Source organism: Sciurus vulgaris, assembly GCF_902686455.1.
Source record: "Sciurus vulgaris genome assembly, chromosome: 13".
Lineage (NCBI taxonomy): Eukaryota > Metazoa > Chordata > Mammalia > Rodentia > Sciuridae > Sciurus > Sciurus vulgaris.
This window is the reverse complement of record NC_136474.1, coordinates 43339637-43352135: the sequence shown is the minus strand read 5'-3', so window position 1 is coordinate 43352135 and position 12499 is coordinate 43339637. Positions and strand designations below refer to the sequence as shown.

The 12499-nt window shown below is 35.1% G+C and overlaps 1 protein-coding gene across 9 annotated transcripts in view; it reads right to left on the bottom strand.

The window, feature by feature from the left end:
* Window positions 1-12499, bottom strand: part of DLGAP1 (DLG associated protein 1) — a gene marked incomplete at its 5' end in the record, with an annotated part of 892564 nt that overhangs the window by 761059 nt on the left and 119006 nt on the right. The window contains one exon of one of the 9 annotated variants that reach the window (XM_079108324.1): window positions 12234-12284. The exons of the other annotated variants lie outside the window; for them this stretch is intronic. The remainder of the gene's footprint in view (window positions 1-12233; window positions 12285-12499) is intronic. 9 annotated transcript variants of the gene reach the window in all.

The following is a 12499-nucleotide window of genomic DNA, read 5'->3' as shown; positions in this document are numbered from 1 at the left end:
GTAATAACAGAAAATGAGTTGGTGGAAATAATTTACACAAGATCAATCTGTATTTGCCATGAGAAAAATTACATAATTATCAGTATTAGGATATATTGCCACTCTCATTTTTCCAGTCTATGGACTTGATGCTCACAGTTGAGAGCACTCGATTATTGACAAGGAGATGTAACTACAGAAAATTACTCAGCAGCTTCAATTCTGAGAATTGGAACAGTTTGTCATTTACTTACTATCAGAGAAAACAGCAGAGCTGCCTCTCACAGGACTGGAGAGTTTGTCTCTAGCAATTTCCAATGTGAAAGTAATCCCCAACTCACAGACCACATACACTTCAAAATTTAACTAAAAGGATAGTATTGGTAGATTGACTTAATTGTATGAAGACATCAAGATAGCCTTTGAGTATTTCTATAAAACCCAGAGCATACTAGCAGATCATCTGGGAAATAAATCAATTTATCTCAATAATGGAAAGGAATAAAAATTTAGATATGGTTACATGGACTTTCTATATTTTATTACTTAGGACATTCCTTGATTCTAGGAATATGAAGAGGTAACAATGAATTAAGCACACACTCTCAGTTTTCATGAATCTTTTCTTGATGCGTTGAAGTTCAATGTTGTCTTGAGCAAAAAGAATAAAGTTGGAGTTGTTATGCCACCTGATTTCAAACCATCCAACAAAGATACAGTAATCAAAACAGTATGATACTGGCATAAAATACAGATACATCAACTAATAGAGAGATTACAGAGCCCAGAAATGAGTCACGTATTTGTAGTCAACTGCATTTCAACACAGTTGCCAAAGAACACACAATGGGCAAAGCAGTCTCTTCAAAAAATGGTGCTGGGAAAACTGGATATCCGCATGCAGAGGAATGAAATTGGTCCCTTATTTCACATAAAACTTTTTATTAAAAAACTCAACTCAGAGTGGATTCAAGATTTAAATGTAACACTTGACACTCTAAAACTGTAGGGCAGGGAACAGGGGGAAAGTTCCATGATATTGGCCTGGGTAATAATTTTGCTTCATATGACTCCCCAAGAGCACTGCAACTAAAGCAAAGTTGACAAATGAGAGCACATCAAACTAAAAAGCTTCAGCACAACAAAGAAGATAATTAATAAAGTAAAGAAACAACCCAAAGGCTCAGAGAAAATATGTGCAAACAATAAACCTGATAAAGGTTTAAAATCCAAAATACAGAAGAAACTCAACTGCAAAAAAAAAAAAAACCAAAAACAAAAACAAAACAAAACAAACAAAAAAAAAATAAACAAATGACCCCGTTAAGCAGCCAAAATACCTGAAAATTCTCAAAAGATGACACAAAAGCTTGTCATCACCGATCATCAGGGAAATGCAAATTAATACCATAATGAGGTGTCACCTCATACCTGTTAGAATAGTTATTAACAACAACAAAGAAAACCCAAATGATGTGTTGATAAGATTTGGAGAAAAAAGATCCCTTGTATGCTGTTGGCAGGATGTAGATTAATACAGCCATTATGGAAAACGGTATGAAAGTTTCTCAAAATTCTAAAAATAAAATTACCATATGATCCTGAAATCCACTTCTGGGTATACACCCAAAGGAAATGAAATCACTATGTAAAGAGCAACATGCATTCTGATGCGCTTTGCAGCCTTATTCATAAAGGTCAATAGCTAAGACTGAATGAACCTCAAAGGAGGAATGAATAGATAAAATGTGGAATATGTGTATATACACACATACATATAAATGCACAGATACATGCCTACACACACATACATATATAAGGGAATACTATTAAGTCTTACAAAAGAATGAGACTCTGACATTTGTGACAACATGGATTAGCCTGAAGGGCATTAGGCTAAGTGAAATAATTTAGTCGGAGAAAGGTCAATACCACACTTTCTTCCACATGTGCAATCTAAAAATGTCTAGTTTTTAGAAGTAGAGAGTAGAATGGTAGTTGCCAAAACTTGAGGGTAGGGATGGAGAACTTGGGAAATGTTGACTGGAGGGTACAAATTTTCAGTTCCCCAGAAGGAACAAGTTAACAAGATCTACTGCAGAGCATGGGAGCAGAGTTAATGATAATGTACTAGATATTTCAGAATTGCTAAAACAGTAGATTTCAAGTGTTTTCATTATAAATAAACGAGATGTGAGATGATACATGTGTTAATTAGATTGAGTTAACCATTCCATAATACATACATGCATCAAAACCTCATAGCCTGAACCCCATAAATACATGCAATTTTAATGTGTCAAAAACAAAATTTAAATCAAGAAAAAAATATCATTTATTCAATATTTTTCACTTTACAAGGCTCAAAGTAGTCGAGATCTTTGAGATTCTGAAAATTTTAAGAGAATTAAAAATTACTCAATATTATAATATAGTGGATACGGTCTCTGTAGAAGATCCCAAATTTTTCTATATGCATTCTATTGATATAGAAGATACATATCATATAAGAGCCAATATTTTTGATAGAAAATGTAAAATGAAATTGACCAATTGCACATATTCATTTTAATTTATAAAATATTGTATACTTTTGTAGGAAGACCATTTTACTCAGGATACTTTTTTGCAGTCCATTAAGTTTCCTGTGCCTATTAGTGATCAATACTTCTATCCCAATTCCTGCTCCTGAAAACGATGGTCTGTTTCTGTCACTATAGTCTTGTCCTTTCTACCATTTCATATAAATGGAACCATACAGTATGCAAAGTATCATATACTGTATTTGGTGTTAAAACACCACCCCCAAATATGCCAAATTAACATAAAAATGTTTTACACTGAAGACATTTGAGCTCCTGAAATCTCTTATCTGCCTAAAAGCACAGTCCCCAAAAAAACTCGAACTAAATTTCACAAATCTACTATCCCAGAACAAATCTTATGCTAAAATGTCTACTCTCAAACAGACATTATTAGAAGACAACCTTTAATTTTCTAAGAAGTTTATTGTAAAGGGAAAATAATTTAATTTTAAATAATCTAAAATACCAATAACTTTGATAATATCAATATTTTTTGTAACCTGTGCTTTTTGCCTTACCTGAAGTGATAAATATATTCTCTTTTTTTTTTTTTTTCTGCACTGTAGTTTATAGCCCTCTCTTTAAAGGTTATAGGCCTATATTTTGGTTTGAACTAGTTGTGGTGTATGAAGTAAGGCAATGTTTGAGATTCATTTTTTTTCCCCACATGGATATCCAATTGTTCCAGCATCATGTGTTGAAAAAACTGGAAGTCCTGTATTGAATATCCTTGGCTCCTTTGTCCAAAACCAATTGCTCATATTTGTGGACTATTTTTTTTCTTTGCTCTATCTAACTATACTTATTTCAATATCACAGTTTTGACTACTATAGCATTATAGTAAGATCTGCAAATACTGTAACTTCTTCAACTTTGTGTTCTATTTAAAATTGTTTTTACTATTCATTGTGTAATGTCTCACGTACATTTTAAATCAATTGGTCAATCTAAGATATTTGGTAGGATCTTCACTGAGATCATATTGAAAAACTGACCACTTTAAAGATAATCAAATCTTAAGAATATTGAGTTTTCTAATCTTTGATCAGGGGGTATCTCTCCACTATTTAGTTCTTCTAAAATTCCTTTGTCTTATTTTGTAGTTTTCTATCTACAGATCCTGAACAGAGGGTTAAATTTATTCCTAAGTATTTAATACTTTTATGCTCTCATAAATTACAGTGTTTTTAAACTTTTAGTTTCCAATTACTTGTTAAGAGTATAGAGAAACACAATTCATGTTTATGAGAGATACTAGTCTGTAGGTTTCATTTCTCATTATGTCTAGTTTTGGTAGCAGGATAATGCTGATCTTATGAAATGAGATCTAGTTTTGGAAGGGTTCCTAGTTATGTCATTAATATTTTTGCCTAAGTGACAGAAATCATCAGCAGAGCCACTTAAGATTGGAATTTTCTTCTTTCTTCCTTCCTTCCTCTCTCTCTTTCTCTCTCTCTTTCTTCTTTCTCTCTTTTTGTTTTTCTCTCTTTCAGTACTGGGAATTGAATCCAGGGATGCTTTGCCACTGAGCTACATATTCCCCAGCTCTTTTTATTTATTTATTTTATTTTGAGACAGGGTTTTGCCAAGTTGCTTAAGGACTCACTAAGTTGCTCAGCCTGGCTTAGAATAAGTGATCCTCCTGCCTTAGTCTCTGGAATTATAGGCATGTGTTACCATGCCCAGCTGTAGGGAGATTTTAAATAATATATACAAATCTTTAATAGATATTAGAATTTTAATCATTAACTAGTTTCTTTTTGAGAAAATTTTTATAGTTTGTGTTTTTCAAGAAATTTCTCATTTCAGTTTTAATGTCAAATTTATTGGCTTAAGCAGACATGGTGGAGTACACCTATAATCCCAGGGATTCAGGAGGCTGAGGCAGGAGGATGACAAGTTGGAGGCCAAACTCAGCAAATTAGTGTGACCCTCAGTCAGACTCCCTGTATCAAAATAAAAATAAAAAGGACTGGGGATGTAGCCAGGGATAAAGTGCCCCTGGGTTCAATCCCCATTACAAAAATAAATAAATAAATAAATAAATAAATAAGCCTTAAAAATGCTGATAGCCTCTCTCACTATCCTCTCCCAATCCTCCAATCCTTTATATTTCTGGGAAATCATTACTGATATCAGACTTTCCTGATATTATTCATTTCTTTATTACTTTCTGATCAGATTGGCTAAAGTTCATTAATTTTGTTAATCTTCTCCAAGAGCTTTCCTTTTAGTTTTATTTTCTTCACAGCTTTTCCATTTCTATTTCATTTAGTCCTTAATTTATACTTATTATTACCTTGTTTCTTCTTATTTGGATTTTAACTTTCTGTCCTTGATATGTAGTCCCTTTAGGAACACCTTTGATTTGGTATGTTTCTTCTTTTCTAATGGAAGCATTTAATGCAAAAAAAAAAAAAAAAAAAGTCTCTAATAATTGCTGAGCTGAATTTTACCCTTCTTGGTCTATTATAATTTCATTTTCAGTTTATTTGAAGTCCTTCTTAATTTTTCTTGTGATTTCTTCTTTGAAATATGAACTACCTGTAAATATGTCATTTGATCTCCACATAGATCTCCACATTTGATCTCCAAATATCAAGATAATCTTCTACAACTAATTTCTAGGTTAATTCCTTTGTGGTCAGAGATCACACTGCCTGATTTCATTCCTCTTAAATTATTGAGACTTGCCTTACAGCCCAGCACCTGGTCCCTCCTGAAGAGGGTTCTGGGTGTGTATTTTCTGTTATTTGGAGAAGTGTTCTTGCAGATCATTTAGATGATAGTTTTGTTCATGTCTTCTATACCCCTATCAACCTTTGGTAAATAGGAGTGAAGTGTTGAAATACCCACCTGTAGCCATAGATTTGCCTATTTCTCCTTGCTGTACTCTGAGTTGGCATCTTGGGAGGTGAGACTCTGTCACTAGCTGCAAACACACCTGCCACTGCTATGTCCTTCTAAGGAACTATAAAATCTACCATTATAAAATCTCACTATTCTCCCTCTTAATGCTCTTTTTCCTAATATCTACTTTACCTGATATTCATAAAGCCACTCTAGCTTCCTTCTGATCAGTGCTTGGGTGGTACACCAATGTCCATCTTATTTTTAGAACTTGCTAGCACGTTCTCCATCTCTCCACCCACACGCCCGCCCGGCATCCCACCCACAGGCTCTCTGCATGTCAGTGAATGGACACTTGGGCCCTCAGAGGCTCCAGACACAAACTTAGTAAACATCTCCATTCCTGTTTTCTCCCATTCATCAAGAGAATACTAATTACTCTTCAGAATAAAACTCGTTTAATTTTCTCCACATCCACAGTACAAACCTAAAAGAAGTCAAAATCTTTACTTTAAAGCCCCTAGCCTATCTCTAGCCCCCACTCCTTCCCACCTCCCTGCCATCTCGGGCACAGCACCTCAGAGGATCTTATCAGACATCCCACTAGCACGCGGCTCCCACCCTCCAGTCTCTCCCCATTGCACCTACATCAACATGCAGAGTCCTTACTATGACCTGGAAGGCCCTATATGAAAAGCACCCTGACTTCCTCTCTACACCCATCTCCATGTGGAAAACCAAGCTCTGGGTCCCCTTTTCTTTCCCGGATATTGTCTTGGCTTCTGCCCAGCAGAAATTCCCCTTGGTACTTTCTATTGTTAGCATTTAAACTGAGACCTCATGCATGCAAAAGTGCTCTTCACTAATTTATCCTTTCAACAAATATTTGTTCAATGCACACTAGATGCCGGACACTGTGTTCCATGCTGAGGATAAAATGACAAGCCTAAAGGAGCTTGCAATCTAACAAGCAGATTTAACATCTAGCAGGCAATCGAACATCATTCCATGAAAGTGCAATATGCACCAAGAGAAATCCTATAAAGAAAATGAGCACCCCTCCATACACAGTCACACCAAAACTGAAACTGACTGACATTACAAGATTTTGCTGAGGAAGGTTTCTTTGACCATGATCTGAAGGGCGAGTAGGAGTTAACCAACACATTATAAATTACAAATTCAGTGGAGAAAAAAAAGCATGTTAATTGAAATTTTAGTTCATATACATGTACTGTTAACAAGATAAGTTATGACAGTTTTGATTAGACACATCATGATTGGTAATTAGTTACAACAACTCTCAATTTGGCACAATCTTGTCATATATCTAAAAGTAAAATTATGGGTTTATTCTTTCAATAGAGAGGAATGATATTTTGGGCACTGTGAGATAGAAGAGCTAAGAAAAGAGTAATAACAAGTTTTTTATATATCTGGTTCCTGACTTGTAATATAAAAAACATGTTTTAATGACAGTAGAGATTATTTTAGTGAGAAATAAGAAATATTTCCTTTTTGCAAATTGCATTTCCTTAGTCAAATATGACGACAAAATTCAATGCTTCTTTTGATGTGGACTTAGAAATACAGGCAGAATCAATCAATATAAAATACAGGGATATTTACATACTTCACACATTTTTTTCCGGGGATTTGTCCTGGAAATGGCCTGGGTTGGAGGTAAAGCTAGTAATTTAGTAGTTGTATCACTTGATCTATGCTACGAATTGACCAAAGTAAGGTTTTACATTCACACCCACTTTCTTTCTGGTCTCCTAGCTGTACCGAAATCACTTGTCTTCCTCATATATCATTTTTCTTCTTGCTTATCGAAATACTATTTATTCTTTTTAAAAATTGAGCTTAAAACTTAACTTTCTTCCTCAGCTTTTCCCATCTTTGTAAATCTATCCATCACCAAATTCTGATAATCTAAGTCCTATGTTACTCTGCCATCCTACATAACTATTTTACAAGTGGATTACTTTCATCTCCTATATTACTTAACCCTTACTGCTTATAAGTCACCCTCAAATTCAGTATTTGATTATAACAACCATTTCTTTAGTTCACAATTGTGCTGAGACTTTATCTGGTCTGAGTTGATTCCATTGACCCCGGATAGGTTAGCTCATGCACTGGAAGTGTGTTTGAGGGTCAGCCAGGTCAGCCAGGAACTGGTGGTTCTGGGTGATGGGTGACCTCACCAGCAGGACTGGCAGCTGGCTGGTGCTTGGGCCACACACTTCCTGTTATCTAGTATGGGTCCAATGCTTCCTCCCATGGATACTGTGCAATACAAGAGAGAGGACAGCTCCATTTCGCAAGTGCTTTTCAAGACCTTGCTGGAACCATTAATGTGAATGTCCCATTGGCCAATGCAACTCACTGCTGGACAAGAAAATCTGTAACATCATTGCTAGCACAGAGAGGGAAGGAATCTGTGGGTCATTTTTACAATGTACCACATCCTTAGAAGTACAAAAAAGAAACATTTTCTTTGACTCTGCATATCAGTGCCACCCATTTATAAAAGACATTTAAAACACATTTCTAACTGAATACATAAATGAATAGGTGGATGAAAGACCCCCACTTCCATTCATATGGCATCTTTGTCTCTGTGACAAGTAAGTATCATTTGACATTTTCTATGAAGAACTTGAACACCATTTGCATCAAGTCAAGCAAAAGAAATGGGCTAACTCTTGTTCTTGCTTGGCCTTCCTGACAGATTTTGACCACAAAACCTGTAAATTACCTTGGATTTCCTGACCTCTGGTTCTACAGAAGCACCTCCCTATGGCTACAGCAAACTAGAATCCTACAATTGTAATGATGGCTGGAAGATTCCTGATCTCAGTTTGCAAAACAATTTGTAAAAAGATACTGGCCTGAGTTTAGGGGTGGTTCAAGAGTCTTCGACAGCCTCATCGGATACCAATGAACCTCAATTATATTCTACTTAGCTAACCCCTATTTAGGAATATAAAATACAAGAAAGCAGAAGTTTCCTATTTTCCTGGGGCAGAGGAAGAAAGAGGTTCTGAAATAACAATGGTTATAAACACTAATACCATTCCTCACTTTTGGAACCACCTTTGTCTGTATCTAATTTTATCTTAAGAATGTTTTAAAATAGAGGCAATATATATTCCTTTGAGTCTTGATTTTATCTACATTATAGGTGATATGGCTTTGAATATACATCCTAAAGACTCCATGTCTTTGGAAAAAAAATCAAAGGAACAATGAAAAAAGCCAGGAGGAATTTACAAAACCTCACTAGTGTTTACATTTGCCTTTGAATCTATCTGTGAGGCTATGTGAACATTCACTTTGTGAGTTTATGCATCATTTAATGCAATATATGTATGGAGACTAACACAATTTAACAAATTATTAGTTCAGAAATCTCTTTATGTATTGTAGACCTATAGGAAGGTGCAGCAGTTAATTCACCAAAATAATAATAATGTATACAACTGGTTGAATAAGCAATAAAACTGCTTTCCCAATAGCAGCAAATTTCTTATGGGTGAGATTTTCCAGAACGAAAACAGAGATTTATGTGATTGGTTTCAAAAGCATCCCAAAGTACGAGCAGTAACAATGGACAGAATGGCAAAACGGGGATAAAGCTGTTTTTTATTCCACCTTACCTTCCATAGCACCAACCACTGAAGGGGACAATGATCAAGAATCACTCTCACGTCTCAAGCAATGAACTCAGTGCTTTGCATAATAAAAATAATAAAAATAATAAAAATTGTAGCGTAATGGCACAGGACTGCAATACTAGCAGCTCAGGAGCCTGAGGCAGGAGGATAGCAAATTCAAGGCCAGCCTCAGCAACATAGGGAGGCCCTAAGCTACAAAAAAGGCTCAAGCAACAAAAAAGGGCTGGGGATGTGGCTCAGGCATTGAGTGCCCCTGAGTTCAATCCCCAGTACCAAATAAATAAATAAATAAATAAAGTAATAAAAGTTGTTAAAGACATAATTTAATAGTTAAAAAAACTAAGCAGCCCCATCATACCAGTTAAGGTTGTTTTATTTAAATTTGAACTATGGAGTTTACATGTCAGTTGAACATTCAGACTACTGGGACTAAAATGGGAAGTCTTATGATTTTACCTGGCAGCACTGAATGGAGGGAATGGGGTCTTTTCAGAGCAACGTATCTAACTGCAGGTCTGCATGTCAAAGCTGACAGAGTTGACCCCACACATCTGTGGTTCTATATATTGTGACCCTGTGTATTTGTGGTTCCCTTTCACAAATCAAACCAACCACAGATTGAAAATACATGAAAAAAAGCCGCATTTGTCCTGTTTTTTTTTCTTTCCATTCTTCCCTAACAATGCACTACAACAACTATTTACAAAGCATTTGCATTAGGTTAGGTATTCTAAGTAACACAGAGATGATTTAAAATATATGGATTGTGTAAGTTTTATGCAAATACTATGCTGTTTGATATAAGGGATTTGAACAGTCAAGGATTTTGATATCTCTGTGGGTCCTGGAACCAATTCTTCATGGATCCCAAGAAATGACTGTGCACTAAACTTAAGAATGTAAAGAAGAAAAGTAAAATTACTCGTATCTTGTTTTAAGTCCTTAAGGATTAAACATTCTAAAATTTTGGGTGTACAATGTATTTTAAAGCAGCAATCAGCAATAGAAATGATATGGTGATTGAAAAAGTAAACTCCATTGGATTTTTTTTTTTTTTTGTACCAGGGAGTGAACTTAGGGCCACTTGACCACTGAGCCACATCCCCAGCCCTATTTTGTATATTATTTAGAGACTGGGTCTTACTGAGTTGCTTAGTGCCTTGCTTTTGCAGAGGCTGGCTTTGGACTCAAATTCTTCCTGCCTCAGCCTCCCAAGCTGCTGGGATAACAAGCATGTGCACTGTGCCCAGCCTCCATTGGACTTCTGAATTAAAAATTCTATCAGCAATTTATCACATTCAGCTACTTAAAGTATGCACACTAAATATATGCTATGAATCATCTGTGGCATTTTTATGATTTAGAATTAGAACTATTTGTTGGTTTCTATTATCATTTAGGATACAAATTGACATATTAAAAAAATAAGCTTTCAATTTATCACATAAAAAGCACTGAAGCAAACGATCCATGCCAACTTGCCCATAATCACTACTAACACATCCTAACACACCTGACATAGTAATACAGGAGCCGACGATACCTTACTGCTCATACCCATACCCCGTTCTGAAGAGCTGTGCTGCCCATTGGCACTGAAGGGGCATAAGTATGCACCAGTAACTCCACTCTAAGGACTGCTTGGGCTGTGAGTGAATGATTGAACCAAGGAGATGTTTTCTAGAAATCTAATATGGTTTTCAGAGAGGAATGCGGTCAGCTAATCTAGAAAGTCTCCAATTGCACTTTGGAGTCCACTGTGTTGTAGAAGAAACAAGTGTGTAAGAAACACATAAAAAGATAGAAAGATGGAGTTGAAGTAGAGTCACAGAAAGAATGAAAGAGGAGAGGCTATGAGGCCTCCAGAGACCATCAAAGAGAACACGGCCAGGTGGATCCCCTGGGATACACTTACGTAAATTATTACTCTATGTTATCCCAGCAGATCCCCTTTCCCACAGCTAGCTAGAAAGGGATTCTGCTTCTCATAACAAAACGATCCTGTAACATCTAATTTTCCTTCAAGTAAGGGGCTGGGTCAATGGATAATTCAAAGCCTAATATTTACTCTTCTTTATGTTCGATTATATTTTAATATTAGCACCATATGGATATATATTGAATGAAAGAACTTAAATGAACAAAACCTGGCTAAATTACTGTTGAATATACGTATTTGACAATTTCTCTCAGAGTGTAAACTCCTTGAGGGTAAGATCCAATCTAATTCACATAGCATCTAAACAGAGCAAATGCAGGAGTTTGATATTTGATAAACTGAGAGGTTGTTGCCTATATTAGTATTTTTAAATATTATAGTTCATATCCCTAAAAAAGATTTTAAGAACAAGTTACACATGTATGATATTTTATAGAGAGGTACTCTTGCTTCAGTATTCTAAGAGCATTATATATCCTAGTAAGTTATATATCAGGAACTAATGTCCATCCTGATTAACTAAAAACAACTGTCGTCAGTCCAAATAAAGAAAAACTAAACACATACATAAACTGATAGTCCCCTCATCAACAGCATTGGGAACATTACTGGAAGTACTGGAATGTTTGAGTCAAACTGTTATTCTTTCTTATACTAGGGATATCTTAATTTATTTATTTCATATTTTTATAGCTAGAATGAAAGTTTATTTTGATGCCATATTTTACAATGTTTCCTTCACAGTATCCTGAATCAGTGGTTATTCCCCCCATGGGAATAACCACTGATAATCATCTCAACATTTCCCTTTGCTACGTTTCATTTTTTTTTAATTATCAGTAGCATATGAAACACCATCCCATTTTAAAACAGTTGAAAACTATGAGGTTTTTATCTGTGCTGAATTTCTTAAGATAATAATGGATGTTAAGTAGAAACTAATCTTTTCATCATAGGTTTAGCATCTACTACAAAATCACTCCGTCTGAATCACAGACTTTTGAATATCTTGTGAAACTCCATTTACTTTCCATTGTTAAGGAAATTTATTTTAAAATTATGATAAATAAATTCTTGGGAAAAAAGACACTTTTTTAAAATTCATAAACGATTTTCAAGTTGACCAGGAGAACTTTTATCAAGTAAAAGGTGAGTTCCATAAAGGTAATTTTTTTTTGTCAATTTTGCTTACTTACACAGTTGCAGCATCCAGAAAACTGCTGAACCACATATAGCATAAATCCTTCCTGATGAATAAATCAACCATAGGATGTATCAACAGATGGAAAATAAAAAGTCTTTAACTATCAGTATCCCATTTGTTTACAATAAAAAAAAAAAAGAAAAAGAAAAAATATAATAGTGGATTGTTAAATAACTCTGGGCATATACCAAATTATTTTGTCCTTCAGTCATCCATATTCTGAATATTAAATGCCCATTATTCTCAAGAACTATGGTT